Genomic DNA, 16169 nt, shown 5'->3' on the forward strand with positions numbered 1-16169 from the left:
GAGGTTTAACTGCCTGAAACTGCTTAAAAGTAACAACTGGTAATGTTGGTGGTAATTGAGGTTCAGGACGAGGTGGTTGCTGTAACATTTGTTGTTGTATCTGTTGTTGTTGATGCTGCATCTGCTGCTGCATTATAACCATCTATTGTTGCATCAGATGGAACATTTGGTTCATGGTCTCGTTAGTTTGATCTTCGGAATTGCTGTTAGAGGTCTCAGCCCTAGTCTTTCTTTTTGGTGCCATCTTCTTCTGATAATAAAACATGTGATATTTCTTTAACAGTTTAATAAACAATTGACAGTAGGTAAGAAAATAATTTATTCTGTATTAACAACATGCTTTATGTAAAGAAAACAGTTGTTAAATATAAAAACTGGAAATGTAAGCAGTTAATTAAAATGGTTATTCTTTTCTCTCTCCCTTTTTTTTCAACAGGATTATAATATGGAAAGCTGTAAAACAATAAAGTGAAAGTAAATGCTGTAAAACTGTAAAGACTGAAATTTAAATAAAAGAAATATGAAAAGTTCAGTTTATATATATGTGACACCAGCCTCAGGTGTAAATGCTTGATACAAAAAGTCTCGTGCTACAGGTAATCGCTATGGCTACAAGTCATACTACCACTACAGGTCAAAATCCTACTACAAGTTAATCTACTAATACACGCATACACACTACTTACTAAGTTATACTATGCTGCCTCTATACACATCTGTACTCTGAAGTCACTGTCTCAGCTGTCACTGTCTCAAAACTCAGGCGGAATACGCCTAAGCTCCTCTCTAAGTGCCTGGACCAAAGTCTGTGCCAAGCGGAATATCCGGTAGAACTCTGCGAAAGAAGGTGGTCCCTCATGGGTCAAATTATCAAGCTCCCAAGTGGCGCTCATCAACACCGACTGCAATCTCTATCTCATATAGTCATCCGGCTGTAGCGCCGCTAACGGTCCTCTGTCCCTCTGATCAACAGATGCATGATCTCTCGACACTGTACCCTCCAATACTCCATATTATCCCTCATAACTCTATACTCATGGTATGGTACCATAAACGGCTGAGCAACCTGACCTACTGACTCCTGTGAAGGAACCCTCAGAATACCTGCACCCTGCTGTGGTAAACCTAATTGTAGATCCACATTATGCTCTCCCATCCCCTCAACTGGAATCATCTGAACTATATCCGGCTCTGGGGCATGCACTGGTATAGGAGGTAACAATGGTGGTGGTGGTAACTCCAGCTCAATACCCGGTATAAACTGATGCTCAACAGGTAAAGGAACCATCGGCTCAAAGAACTCATATGGATCAAACATCTCTATGGGATCATGAACTATCCCATGTACTTGTGGTACCGGCTCTTGTGGCAATGGTGGTGGAAGTGGTAGAGGAGGAAACATATACTCAGATACTGGAGGTATAACTGGTGCTGCTGGCCCGGTGACTGTCCTCTCGGAAGATGCAGAATAGCCAGAAGATGCCATATGATAATATACCCAAGAAAAGAAAAGGTCACTAAACAATCCTAAGATTTATACTTCCTAATCTAATCTGACCTAAATCCTAACAATGATCTCCCTATTTACTATTCATATCCTATGTGATCTCCCTATCTTATCTTAGCCCTAATGTTTGTGTTTTCAGGGACGAAACCTACAGCTCCGATGCCAAACCTGTAACGCCCTCCAGACCCGGGGTATAAGTCTGGGGGTTACTAGCTAATCACCAAACTTGTATACTCTGATTAATAAATAATAAAGAAATGACACTAAACCCCTTTAACACTAACCATGATCTTTTTAGGTTGAAGTATGAAAACAAGAACTGCTAACTACTTTTATTACAAACCAACATTCAAAATCTCACAAACTCTTTTTATTACAAACCATTGTCTAATTCATTTTTAAATTAAGTTCATCTTTTATTCAAACACACAAACTATTTATCAACACTCCATCCGCTCGGGCAACTCAAAACTTTCTTCCTGAATTGGGATCAACACCTTGGGTATGAGAGGATCCCGAGGCTTGATCCGCTTCTTTATGGGTTTCATATTCCTTCTTAACTGAAAACAATAAGGTGAATAATAACAAAAGGGTGAGCCAAAAATTGCTCAACAAGCCCACAAAATATAAATAGTGTTAAAGCAATGTAATTGAATCCGTAACCCGGGTATATCTGCAAAGATATAACCCCCCGAGAATAAAAAAAGGCCATTACTGGCAAATACAAACGAACTAAACTGGACTCAAGTTCGCAGCTATACCCTGCTGATCAGCCAAGATACAGTGCAGATCTATATCTCACTATATAGATCCTGTCGGGCACCCAGGCACTACAGCCCATCTCAAGGATCCGGTTATGTCCCGGTTCTTAGGATTAAGTAAACTTAATCCCAAAAGTAGTATTATCCAGTCCCTGGAATAGCAACCGGAACAATCAGTATGCTTTGATATATTCTAATCACCATAATATATCAATAATTGTGAGTAATAATTAGAATATGAATAATGAATTCAAATGAAGAGAATAATTTAAAAATCGAACTGAAATATGAACAAAAGAATTAAAGGAGTACAAGCGTAATAAGAATTTGAAATGAATATTACTATTCTGAAAGTAGAATAGGGAAGAAACTTGCCTTCTGCGTGACTCACTGCAATTAAATCACTTTCGTCTATCACCTACTCGACCTGCCTTGCTGGCTTAGCTTCTGTTAGCAAAATAGACTGGTTAAGTCATTTTGTATTTCAATTGCATCTTGAATCGACTTCATTTCGTTCCTATTATCTACCCATACGCTTATGACTGACTCTTATATTATATATAAGCAAGTAAGACTCGATTAACCACAAAATACACATAAGCACATAATCATTTTTATAGTTAAAATAATTTTTAGAATCAAAATCGACTCGCTGATTGCTTCACTGATCACCTTCTGGCTCATTTTCCATTTTCCCAGAATTTTTCGGACTCGTCTCGGCACGTATTTCGACTGATAATCAAGCAATTAATAAGGTCAACTAATTTCTAGAAGAAATTAGGTGTTCTTATTATTTTTAGTAAAAAGAATTCATTTTTATGAGTAAAATGGCTTTCGTTTCACTCGAATCGGACTAACGGTTGAATTATTATCAATTAAAAACTGTTAATTCAATTTACTATTCAATATAAATAATTATTACAAATTTTTAAATCCTAAAATAATTATTTAAGAAAAATCAAAGACAAAAATAAATTTTCTATAATTTTTGGAGTTAAAATGAATAAGTTATGATTTATTGAAAGTTATTTGATTAATTATCGGAATAATTAATCACTTTTAATGATTTAATAATAAATAACTAATAAATAATTAATAAGTAATTAATTAATAATTTAAAATAATTAATCCCTAATTATTAGGATTAATCACAATTTATTGCAAAGATTTATAATTTATTATAATTTATTTGATTAGATCGATTATTTACAAATAAATAATCGATACAATCAACCGATACGTTAACTATCAAATAAATAAACTATTGTCAGCATCAGAATTCAACTCAATGATCCACTACTCGTATTTCTACGAGTTATCCGCATTTCTCGCATAATCATCGAAATATTACAGTTATTATTACAATTTATGCGACTTAAATTAACTATCTGTATTTAATTACCCGCTACGAGTAATTATTATGATATTTTACGAATAATTAACTATCGTCTGAATAATAATAATAATAATAATAATAATAATAATAATAATAATAATAATAATAATAATAATAATAATAATAATCGAACTTATCGTCTGAATATATGCCAAAATTTCCCAAAAATTGTGAATAATGCAAAAATACAAATAAATGGTATAAATAAAAGTCCTATAATTTTATAAAAATAAAAATGTGATTTTTGTGGCGTTTTTAACACCCAATAGGGCCCGGAAAAGTCATTTTTCGCAAAACGAGAAAATTTATAAAATATCTAGATGTTCAGAATAAGGAGATGGTAAAAACCGTTTGATGAAAAATAAGGCCCATTATTTTATTTGAAATACTGGCTTTAAAATCGTGGTTTGGGTCATAAAACGTTTGAAATGAAACATATGAATGTGAAATAAAACATCTGAAAAATACCTTAAAAATACAGAAATGACACGGAATGCACGTAACACGTAACAATTAGGGTTTAACAGATAATCACACATAATTGACATATTAATACACATAATTTTATTATAAATATGATATAATACAACATAAATTTCCCAGTCGTTACACCTTTTTTATTGTCTTTTAATTCACTATCACAATCACTTTAAAATGTCACCTAATTGTTTACTCCAACATTTACATGAAAAACAGTGAAAAAGTTAGTAATGCATTTAAGTAATTTATTGATTCTTGTAGTAATATTTATTGATATCTGTAACATATATAAGAAAACTTATTGAATATCCATTTGTAATACAATGTTCATTATCAGGATTATGATGATTTGTTGCATGACAGGGCGAGAAATATTATTAATTCAAAATTTCAATTTGAAAAGGATCTTTTCAATGCTATGGAAAAATATCCAGCTAATATAGAACTCGGAGTTGTTAGAGATGTGTTCAATGAAATTTTTGATAAAACGAATGTTGAAGTTTTTTAAAAAAGTGGACCTGCAAGTTTAAGTGAGGAGGATAAACATGAAGAGGCAAAAAATGGTGAAGAACCTTGCAATCCAAATGCAGATTGTGCTACAAAGAATGCAACTGCAAGTTTAAGTGATGAAAGAAGACAAGGGGCAGAAGTAACAGCTGATAAAGAGGTGTGCACTCCAAATGGTGTAGTTAATTCGGATCGAGATCCTCTAAGTCGACTGGATATTATAGATTTTATATATCCGGAACAGGGAATTATACCAAACATTGAGTTATCTGAGAATGAGAAGAAAGATCTTGCATTTGTTCCATCATTTGTACTTGGAGTGGATTATGATATTGTGAACCAAGTATGTGATGATATTAACAAATAGCATGAACATGATGTTGGAAATAAAGATTTTGTGACGCCAAAGCATATGCTTAAAGAGAAAAGTACAAGAGCGATAAAGTTGGGTCCATAAGCGAAGTCTCCATATATCAATAGAATTATTGATATTAATGCAAAATATACTTCTGAAGATATTACAATGTGGAGATACATGTCAATGGCAAATAGAGATGGACTGTAGGTAATTTATACATTTATTGTTTAACTGTAAAATTAGGAGAATATTAAATATGAGAAATAAAAGGTGCTTTTGTTGTTATTTCCTTAAGTTTTGCTCTGTTGTTATTTATGTTCTGTTTTACAGGGAGGAGGTATTTGATTGGAATGGTATAAAATGCATAAGGGAGCATTTGTACACATTGAAATCTGATGCAAAAGTGTACTACTCTGTAGTCGACACATGGTTTTCAATATTGAATGATAGTGAGAACTATAAGGTAGAAGAATCGCCATTGTGTTTCTTTTGTAGTATTGGTGGTTTGGTAATTTACTAAATTTTTATTATTAACTAAATATTTCCAATATTTTTACATTATATTAACATTATTCGTACATACAGAATTGGAGCGTTGATCCAAATAGGAAAGTTGCTCAGACATATCCTATCTTCTTGAGTAATATGGATGTTATTCTAGAGAAATACCCCACAAGGATACTTTAGGATGTAGACATGATATATTACTGATTAAATATTTTAATTAGTTACTGATTTTGTACACATAATTGATAAGTTTTTTTGTATCTTTACAAGTGTTCTTCCCTTTATATGCATATGAACACTACTATTTGATATGTTATAATTTGAAGAACCTAACTTATGTTCTCATTGACAACATAAAGCGTGATGAAGAACCAAAGAAGTACTATGGAAAAATACCAAAATTCTGGTAACCTAATTATCTTAATCATTTTTAATCCAGTCAAATGTATGTTAGTGAAAAGGATAAACACTGAACATTTCGTAGCACTAAATTAATAATGTCTATCTCTCTGACAATAATTAATAATCAATAATTTTTCTTATAATAATTTCCCCTGTCAATAATTAATAATCAATTATCATTTATATTTGAACGAATTTGCTTAAATTGTAGCATTCTCACTTCATTAAATATTTGCAAGGGAAAGGTCTTGAAGCTCTGTCTCAAACGGTTCACAAGTTAAAGATTTCTTACTTAAGGATGTCGTGGCAAATACAAGAAAATACAAATGACTGTGCTATTTTTTTAATGAGACACATTATACATTTAAGGGAAATACACAGAGTTGGAGAACTAATTTAAAGGCTGAAGGGGTAAGAAAAATCATACACTACTATATTTATATGTTATTTTGATTATAGTTATTTTTGTTTTGGTATTGTTATTTTGATAAATTAATTGGTTAGTCTTTCCCTGCAAAGTACTTTACTAGATGGTGAATAAGAGCCTCACCCCACCCAACACTTCCATCAACTAGCTCAATCCTGAAAGCCACGTTACCAACTTTTTCGATCCTTACTGTTGCACCACTAATATGGGAAACCAATGGAACATTCAATACTTTTCTCTCTGCCCTTTTCACATTAACCATGAATGTCTCTGCCAAATACTTGAACCCAAAATTTATGCTTGTCCCAGTGGCCGCCATTGTTTTTAGAAAATTTTTTATCACCTGCGATATGATATGATGCAGACCAGTTTATGATCTTTATATAATACAGTGGAATACTACCTTAAAAAAGTACTAGTAGGATCTTACATAATATATTTTTTTAGTAAAAGAGATAGGCATCCTTTATTTTTATTTAGTCGTATAAATATATAATCAGTTATTGTTTACACTAGTTTTTGATTTATATCTTGTGTATATTATTTTTCTTTTCATTGTAGGGTGGTCAGTTCACACAAATGGTAAAGCTTCGAACAAAATACAACACTGTTATATTAACATCTTACATTAATGAAAAGAGTAGTGGAATCATATCAGAATCAGACAAATTGTTCAAAAATGATGTTGAGAAGACTATGATGAAGGTGGCTAATACTAAAGTTCACAGTGATGGTCCAAGTAAAAAAAAGAGGGTAACATTTGTATCTAACCTCACAGAGAAATTTGAGCAAGCATGAAATTGTATTTCAGTACAATGACTTAGTAATTGTACAATGACTTAGTAAATATATATTTGATGGGATGTATGTCATAACGCCCAAAAAATGTTGATTTTTAAATTATGATTGACATTGTTATCGTTCATGATGGAAATGGATCCATTTTAAAACTGAAATTAGTGTTTCAATTTTTGTTTTTTTTTCTATTGATTACTACATGAATTATGTACTTAGTTTTTTATATTTAGACTTGTTAGTATAAATATGTAAGACTAATTAATATATTTGTTGTCAATCACTAATACATAAACAACAAATCAGTATTGTCTATTGTGTTAATCAGTATGAGATATCCAACAAACCCACGATTAAAAAATATGACACTCATATACAGTTAAATCTTTTTTAACAGCATTTTGATTTTGATCAAACATGAAATTGTATTTCAGTACAATGACTTAGTAATTGTATAAAGATATATTTGATGGGATGTCTGTCATAACACCCAAAAATTATTAATTTTTAGATTATGATTGAACTTGTTATCGTTCATGATGGAAATGGATCTATTTTAAACTGAAATTAGTGTTTCAATTTTTTTTATCTATTGATTACTACATGAATTATGTTCTTAGACTTTTATATTTAGACTTGTTAGTATAAATATGTAAGATCAATCAATATATTTTTTGTCAATCACTAATACATAAACAACAAATTAGTATTGTCTTTTAATTAAGGACATTTTGCATAAATTTAAAGAAAATCTAACACAAAATTGTAGCTTGTATCATAAATTTATTATATATTTGTATATAAAATTTGCATTTAGTTGTAATTAGGGTGAAAGGTCTTTTTACTCATTTTAGGGGCATGAAAAACCAAAATAAATGAGGTAAGTTGGATAAAGGAACAACTAACACAACAACAAAAGAGAGATGTAGTACTGGAGAGGGATTTTCTTGTTGTGGCGCAAAGCATAAGAAGTAGACCTAGCAACGTTGTTCCGTGTCGTGTATAAACGTTCCGTGTACTTTAGCGTTTTCGTGTACCAAACCTTAAACCCGAACCCGACCCATATTTGCTTTCGTGTACCAATTAGGTGACACTAACCCGGAACTAATATATTCGTATTTACCCGCTTTAGTACACTAAAGTACACGGATTGTATACGAAAAATATTAATTGTTAAAAAATGCAATAGATAATTAAATGGTGAAGTGCTCACTCACATATTCAAGGAATAATAAAATATATTACAGTATTTACAATTATATATATTATTTAGAATAAGTAAATTTCATATTTGGTATTTAGTATATATATGTATATTATATATTTTTTTAAAATTTAATTATTTATTTATTCTGTGAACTTTCGTTCCGTTTCGTGTACCTATATTGGAAACCCAAACCCAACACTAATTATATTCGTGTTTTTTCGTGTTCGTGTACCAAATTTTTGAACCCAAATACTAATTATTCATTTTGTTTCGTACCATGTTCACGTGTCATATACCAGTATTGTCAGGTCTAATAAGAAGTTTAGGAACTACTAGTAGTACTTGTATATCTAATATATATGATGTAGTACAAACCATAAAAAGCTCCGGACCTACCAATATATCTAATATATAGATGCTTATGTTGGAGTGGTATCACTATGTGATTTTTAATTAGTTTAGATTATCCAACCAGTTCAGATTATCGATAGACAAAATATCAGTATTGAACATCAATTCGAAAAAGGTTGCACTTAGTGGCAGATACATAGTCTAACTTCTTTGGAGCACCGTTATGTTACGAATTGGTGGTCCAAATCCAATTTTTCTTTAATAATTTTTACTAAATTTTCCAAATTTTAATATTTGAGTGCTAAAAGTTTAATATTTCAACTACTAAATATCCAACTTATGATTATATAACTTGTGTGTATATTTGGGTAAAAGTAATTTTAACTAATATGGGTTTTGGCCCGTTTAACTTTGCTTTGGCCCGTTTAACTTCGCACCAACCTGTTTGACAAAATAAGTGAATGACTTTAATTAGCCCGTTTTAGTTAATAAACTCAAAGTTGGAAATGCTAACATTCAACTTTATTTTATTTTTTCTCCCAGTCCGTTCTCCCTCAGCTAGCTTTACATGAGCTTATTCATGTAATTTATAATTTACATTTCATTTTTTTCCAAAAAAATAAATAATTTATAATTTATGATTTACCAAACACTCATGATAAGTAAAAAGGCTGCGGGATTTGGTTTTGTATGATGCAAAGCATAAAATGGTAAATAATTTTGTTAGGTCTTGGCACCATTGGCCCTATAGTGCCGCTAAACACAAGGAACTGAGATCTTGCTTCCATCGGATATGGAGGTGCTGGTGCAATGTTCTGAATTATGACAACCATCACAATTCACTTTTCACTGCACACCTATTCACCGAAGGTCTTATTTTGTTGGATTTGGATATATATCATAAACGGCATGGCGTGTCTTCCAACTGATCACTAATACAAGTTATCGAATCCATGGATGTAAATAATGATAATGTTTGATTGGACTCTGCTTGATCTGGTTTGTTAATGTTGAAGCCCCAAATCTTTAATTTTAAACTTCACTCGACAGTCTCCATTCAACGTCGACGACTCAAACTTTTAGGTGATGATTTCAGGCGCACAACGACGGTTCTGAGAACTACAGATGAAGGACAATCTCATGGTGGCATCAGCACGTCCAAATGGTGCCAAGTCGATGGCGACTCAGTGCGTCACCTCGACGGGTCAAATGAGTCAGACTGAATTTTGAGTTGAAATGATTGTTATTTTCTTTGTGGTAAGTCTCATGTGAATATAACCATGGGGCTCAGATATTGCTTTGTATATTGATGTGTAATTTCAAAAGGACTTTATTTTCTATATATATGCCACACTATATATTGTTAGGAATATGTTGTGTACTTGATGATAAGCTAAACAAAAGACCTTAGTAGATTTAACTTAGTGAATTTTGTAGCACCCGACGAATGATCAATTATAGTCCCGACGGATGATTCAATATAGTCCCGACGGATGACTAATTGATATCCACCGGGTGAGTAGCTTATATAACAATAAGTACTGTAACACATTTCTGCAATCAACTTTGTATAGATTCTGTAGTAGCTTATGAATCATGTAGACTACTAGTGGATATGCAGAATAGGTTGATTAAATGTAAATATAAGATGTATTGTAATTCTGCACAAATGAAATGGAGTCAAGTGATAAATGGATACCCGAAGGATGATCAACAAAGCTACCCGACGGATGATCAACAATGCTACCCGACGGATAACAAGCATGGACCCGATGGATGATCAATTCAGATATCTGTTGACCATGACAACACAGTCACATGCGTTGGGTGTTTGTAAGCTATATTTTGTAGAATTTCTCTGTAGTTTGTTTGTTCACTTGTACAAGCAGCTGTGAGCTATTCAAGCTTCACAGGGTTCTCTTGATATATATATATATATATATATATATCTGGTGGATACATTCAAATTCACCAGAAAGTTTTAAAGATCTGAGTTTTTATGTTTGATTAACTTAACTCTGTATTCCGCACTTTGCAAATCAAACAGTTAGATATAAATTGAGTTAGAACCATTTTTCACAAATCTAAAAAAGAAGACAGAATTGCATTCAACCCCCCTTCTGTAATTCTTGTTGTACTGTTAGGGAATAACAATTGGTATTAGAGCAAGCTCTTGAAGTACAAAGAGTTTAAAGATCATAACAAAACAGCAAGATGAATAAGAAGGATGTTGAAGTCAAAATTCCATTTCTGGATAAAGACAATTATCATTACTGGAAGGTGAAGATGCACCTACATCTTCTTTCTCAAGATGAAGCATATGTTGATTGCATAGAGAGAGGTCCTCATGTTCCAATGAGAGCTGCTACTGGAAATGAGCCTTCAGTCCCTAAGCCTAGGCATGAATGGTCAGATCCTGATATTGAGCAAGTCAGGAAAGACAAAAAGATGATGAATATTTTATTCAATGGAGCTGATGGTGACATGTTTGACAAAATCATCAATTGCAAGACAACCAAGGAGGTTTTGGACACCATCCAAATTATCTGTGATGGTACTGAGCAAGTTAGAGAAAATAAGATGCAGCTGCTAATTCAGCAATATGAGCACTTTCATTGTGAAGACAGTGAAACTCTCACTGACATATTTAGTAGGTTTCAAAAGCTACTAAATGCTCTGAAGTTGCATGGAGGAGTCTATCAGACAAAAGACTCCAATCTCAAGTTCCTTAGATCTTTTCCAAAGGAATGGAAACCAATGACAGTCTCACTGAGAAATTCTCTGGATTACAAGGAGTTTACCTTGGAGAGACTCTATGGCATCCTGAAAACTTATGAGGTTGAAATAGAGAAAGATGAGAGGATGGAGAAAGTAAAGAAGAAAGGAGGGTCCATAGCACTGGCTGCTGAGTTGGAAAAGGAGAAGGAGGTGAAGGTAGAAGCTGTTGAGTCTACTACAAAGGTCTGTGAAAACAAGGGCAAGGGGATGGTAGCTTAAAATGAAGATTCTTTGAGCCAAGATGATATGGATGATATTGATGAACATCTTGCATTCCTTTCTAGAAGATTTTCCAAGCTCAAGTTTAAGAAAAACTTTGGAGCAACTAAGCCAAACAGAAACATGGTGGATAAATCAAAATTCAAATGTTTCAAATGTGGCTTGGCAGGGCATTTTGCTAGTGAGTGTAGAAAGTCAGATTCCAGCAAGAAGAAGTTTGAGCCTATGGGTTATAAACAGAAGTATTTTGAGTTGCTCAAACAAAAGGAATGGGCTTTTATTACACAAGAAAATGACTGGACAACAGATGGTTTGGATGAGGATGAAGATGTCCGCTATGTGAATCTAGCCCTAATGGCCAAATCTGATGAACCAGAAATAAGTTCTTCAAGTAATCAGGTAATCACCACTAACCTAGCACATTTATCTAAAGCTGAGTGTAATGATGCAATTAATGTCATGTCTACAAAATTATATCATTTACGTGTTACACTTAAGTCTCTCACTAAGGAAAATGCTAAAATCAAAGAAAACAATATGTTTTTAAGTGAGAGGAATAATGTGCTAGAGTCTCAGTTTATTGAATTTGAGAAATTGAAAATAGAATGTAAGATTGCTAAGGAGGAATTAACTGAGTCTTTAAAAAATAAGAGATTTTGAAGAAATAACTTGAATGAGAACATGAGGTGATTAAGGCATGGAAATCATCTAGAGATGTTCATGCTCAAATCACCAAAGTTCAAGGTATTGAGTCCTTTTGTGATGCAGCCTGGAAAAAGAGTATGGAGAAGCTGAAATCAAAGGTTGAAGGATTGCTAACAGATGTGGACTCGACGGATGATGAGAGTCATCCGTCGGATAATCAAAAGGATTATCCTTCGAGTGACACAAATCCTCATCCGTCGGCTGTGAGCAAACCTGTGAGCAAAGCCAAACTTGTCAAGTTAAATGAAAAGAATGGATCGGTTTCCAAAAACTTTTTTCCAGGAGAATCAAGTCAAGTGAAGAAGGAGAAGAAAGTGAATGTTGGTCATCTGTCTATCAAGCAATTGAATGATAGATTAGAAAAGATTGAGATTAAAACAAAAACTAAAAAGAAAAATAATAGAAATGGGAAAGTAGGGATTAACAAACATAACAACTACACACCTGATAAATATGCTCCAAGAAAAATCTGTGTTAAGTGTGGTAGTGTTAATAATCTGTCTGTTAATTACAAACTTGCTATGCTTACTCATATATTTGTACCATCTTCTTTTCCCAACATGAATGCCATGCCTTCTATGCCTATGAAAGCTATGTCTGCACATAATATGAATGCATAATTTGCTAATATGCCATTTGAACCTAATCCTTATTATGCTGCATTTAGTATGCCTCAAATGCCATTTAGCATGCCTTACTGGAATAACATGTTTGCAAACAACATACCTTTTCCTATTAATCAAAATATGCATGATAATTCTGTTTTAATGACTGGTTTTAAAGGTCCAACTCGGATGACTAAGGATGAATCTGATATCCCCAAGTCAAATGAGATCAAATCTAAGAAACAAAAGAAGAAAGCTAACAAGGAGGGACCCAAGGAAACTTGGGTACCAAAATCAACTTGATTTGGTTTTGATGTGTGCAGGGAAACAAAAAGAATCTGTGGTACTTGGATAGTGGTTATTCAAGACACATGACTGGAGATTCTACCCTGCTCACATAGTTCAAGGAGAGAGCTAGCCCAAGTATTACTTTTGGAGATGACAGCAAAGGTTATACTATGGGATATGGCTTGGTTTCTAAAGACAATGTCATCATTGAGGAGGTTGTCAAGAAATAACTGGTTAGAGGTATTCCTCAAGTGGAGTTTTCTAAGGATGGACTGTGTGATGCCTGCCAGAAAGGAAAGCAAATTAAAGCATCATTCAGGAAGAAGCTTGATTCAACAATTGAAGAACCTTTGCAATTGCTTCACATGGATTTGTTTGGTCCAGTCAATGTGTTGACCATCTCAAGGAAAAGATTTTGCCTAGTAATTGTAGATGATTTCTCAAAGTTCTCTTGGACATATTTCCTAAAGTCTAAAGATGAGGCTAGTGAAATCATCATCAATCACATAAGGCAAGTTAACAATCATCCTGATTTTAAAGTTAGAAGAATCAAAAATGACAATGGAACTGAGTTCAAGAATTCTGTTATGAGAGCATTTTATGAAGAGAATGAGATTATGCATGAGTTTTCCGCAGCAAGAACTCCACAACAAAATGGAGTAGTGGAAACAAAGAACAGATCACTTATTGAAGCTGCAAGGACAATGCTTGAAGAATCAAAATTACCAACATACTTCTGGGCTGAAGCTATAAATACTGCATGCTACACTCAGAATATTTCTTTGGTTAATCAAGCAAATTGTATGACACCCTACCAATTGTTCAAGAACAAGAAGCCAACTCTAAACTTTCTTTATGTCTTTGGCTGCAAATGTTATATCTTGAGAAATCAGACTGATCAACATGGGAAGTTTGATGCTAAAACAGATGAAGGAATTTTTGTTGGATATGTTATGGGAAAAACATATAGAGTCTACAATCTTAGAACCAACATTGTTATAAAATCAATACATGTTGTGTTTGATGATAAAAAGATTGAAGGACTGCAAGATGAAGATTCTCATGAAAGTCTCAAATTTGATAATGTGGAGATGGTTAGTGATGATAGTGATGATGAAAGTGATCAGGAAACAATAATAAAGGATATTGCAAAAAAATCTACTACTAATGAAGCACAAAATTCAACATCTGTTGAGTTGCAAAATACTTCATCCATCGGGAGAAAATCTGCTTTATCCATCGGGAGACAAGCAGCTTCATCCGTCGGAACTCAAAATGCACCATCCGTCGGGTCATCAAATAAAGCTGAAAGTCAGAATAGATCACTTACAGAAAGTTCCCCTTTTTCAAATCAAAGATCCATAAACTCAGGGGGAGTTTCTAATAATCAAAACTCAGTTACACATCAAGACAACAATGAGGCCTCTTCATCTAGAGCTAATCTACCTCAACAAAGAAAATGGACAAAAGATCACTCCTTTGAGCTCATCATTGGTGATGTATCTTCTAGAGTTCAAACAAGGAGAGCAACTTAAGATGAATGTCTATATAGAAGCTTCCTATCTAAGGAAGAACCAAATAAGGTAAAAGAAACTTTGTTGGATCCTGATTGGATTTTAGCTATGCGGGAGGAGCTAAACCAATTTGAAAGGAATAAAATATGGAAGCTGGTACCCAAGCCTAAAGAAAAGAATCCAATTGACACCAAATGGGTATTCAAAAACAAGATGGATGAAAATGGCATAGTGGTCAGGAACAAAGCTAGATTGGTTGCTAAGGGCTATTTTCAACAAAAAGGAATAGATTTTGACGAAACTTTTGCTCCTGTTGCAAGACTTGAAGCCATCAGAATTTTCTTAGCCTATACAGCCCATGTCAATTTCAAGGTCTATCAAATGGATGTCAAGAGTGCTTTTCTAAATGGAGATTTGGAGGAGGAAGTCTATGTCAGTCAGCCTCCTGGTTTTGAAGATCCAAATTTCCCAAATCATGTCTACTATCTTTTGAAAGCACTCTATGGACTGAAGCAAGCACCTAGAGCCTGGTATAACACTTTATCAAAGTTCCTTTTGGAAAATCACCTCACAAGAGGTACTGTGGATTAAACTTTATTCTTTAGAAATGTTAATGGCTCTAATATACTTGTTCAAATTTATGTAGATGATATTATATTTATCTCTATAGGTGAAAAACTTTGCAAAAAGTTGGCCAAATTGATGCAAAGTAAGTATGAAATGAGCATGATGGGAGAACTAACTTATTTTCTTGACTTACAAGTTAAGCAAGTTAGTGATGGAATATTAATTAGTCAAACTAAATATATTCATGATCTTTTAAAGAAGTTTGATATAATGGATTGCACATCTGCAAAAACTCTCATGGACACTGCAACTAAGCTTGAATTAAATACTACTGAAAAGTCTGTGGATATTTCAATTTATAGGGGCATGGTTGGCTCAGTTCTGTACTTAACAGTTAGTAGGCCATATATAATGTTTGCTACTTGTCTTTGTGCTAGATTTCAGGCTGATCCTAGAGAATCTCATTTAGTAGCTATTAAGAGAATTTTCAAATATCTCAAGGGAACACCAAAACTTGGCATTTGGTATCCTAGCGATTCCGGTTTTGATCTAACTGGTTATTCAGATGCAGATTATGCAGGTTGTAAAATAGACAGAAAAAGTGAAAGAGATGTGTCCTAAGTCCAATCATGTATGATGATTTAGGAATAACTTTTATGTAATCTGTTTTGATTTCATTGATATTAATAAAAGACTTTTTTTGGTTTTATTGCGGGCTTTATCTATTTAAGTGTTTAAATAAGATATACCATAGTTTAGAGTAAAGCTTTTTATGGATTATGATGAGATCATAAT

Source organism: Apium graveolens, chromosome 5, assembly GCF_009905375.1.
Source record: "Apium graveolens cultivar Ventura chromosome 5, ASM990537v1, whole genome shotgun sequence".
NCBI lineage: Eukaryota > Viridiplantae > Streptophyta > Magnoliopsida > Apiales > Apiaceae > Apium > Apium graveolens.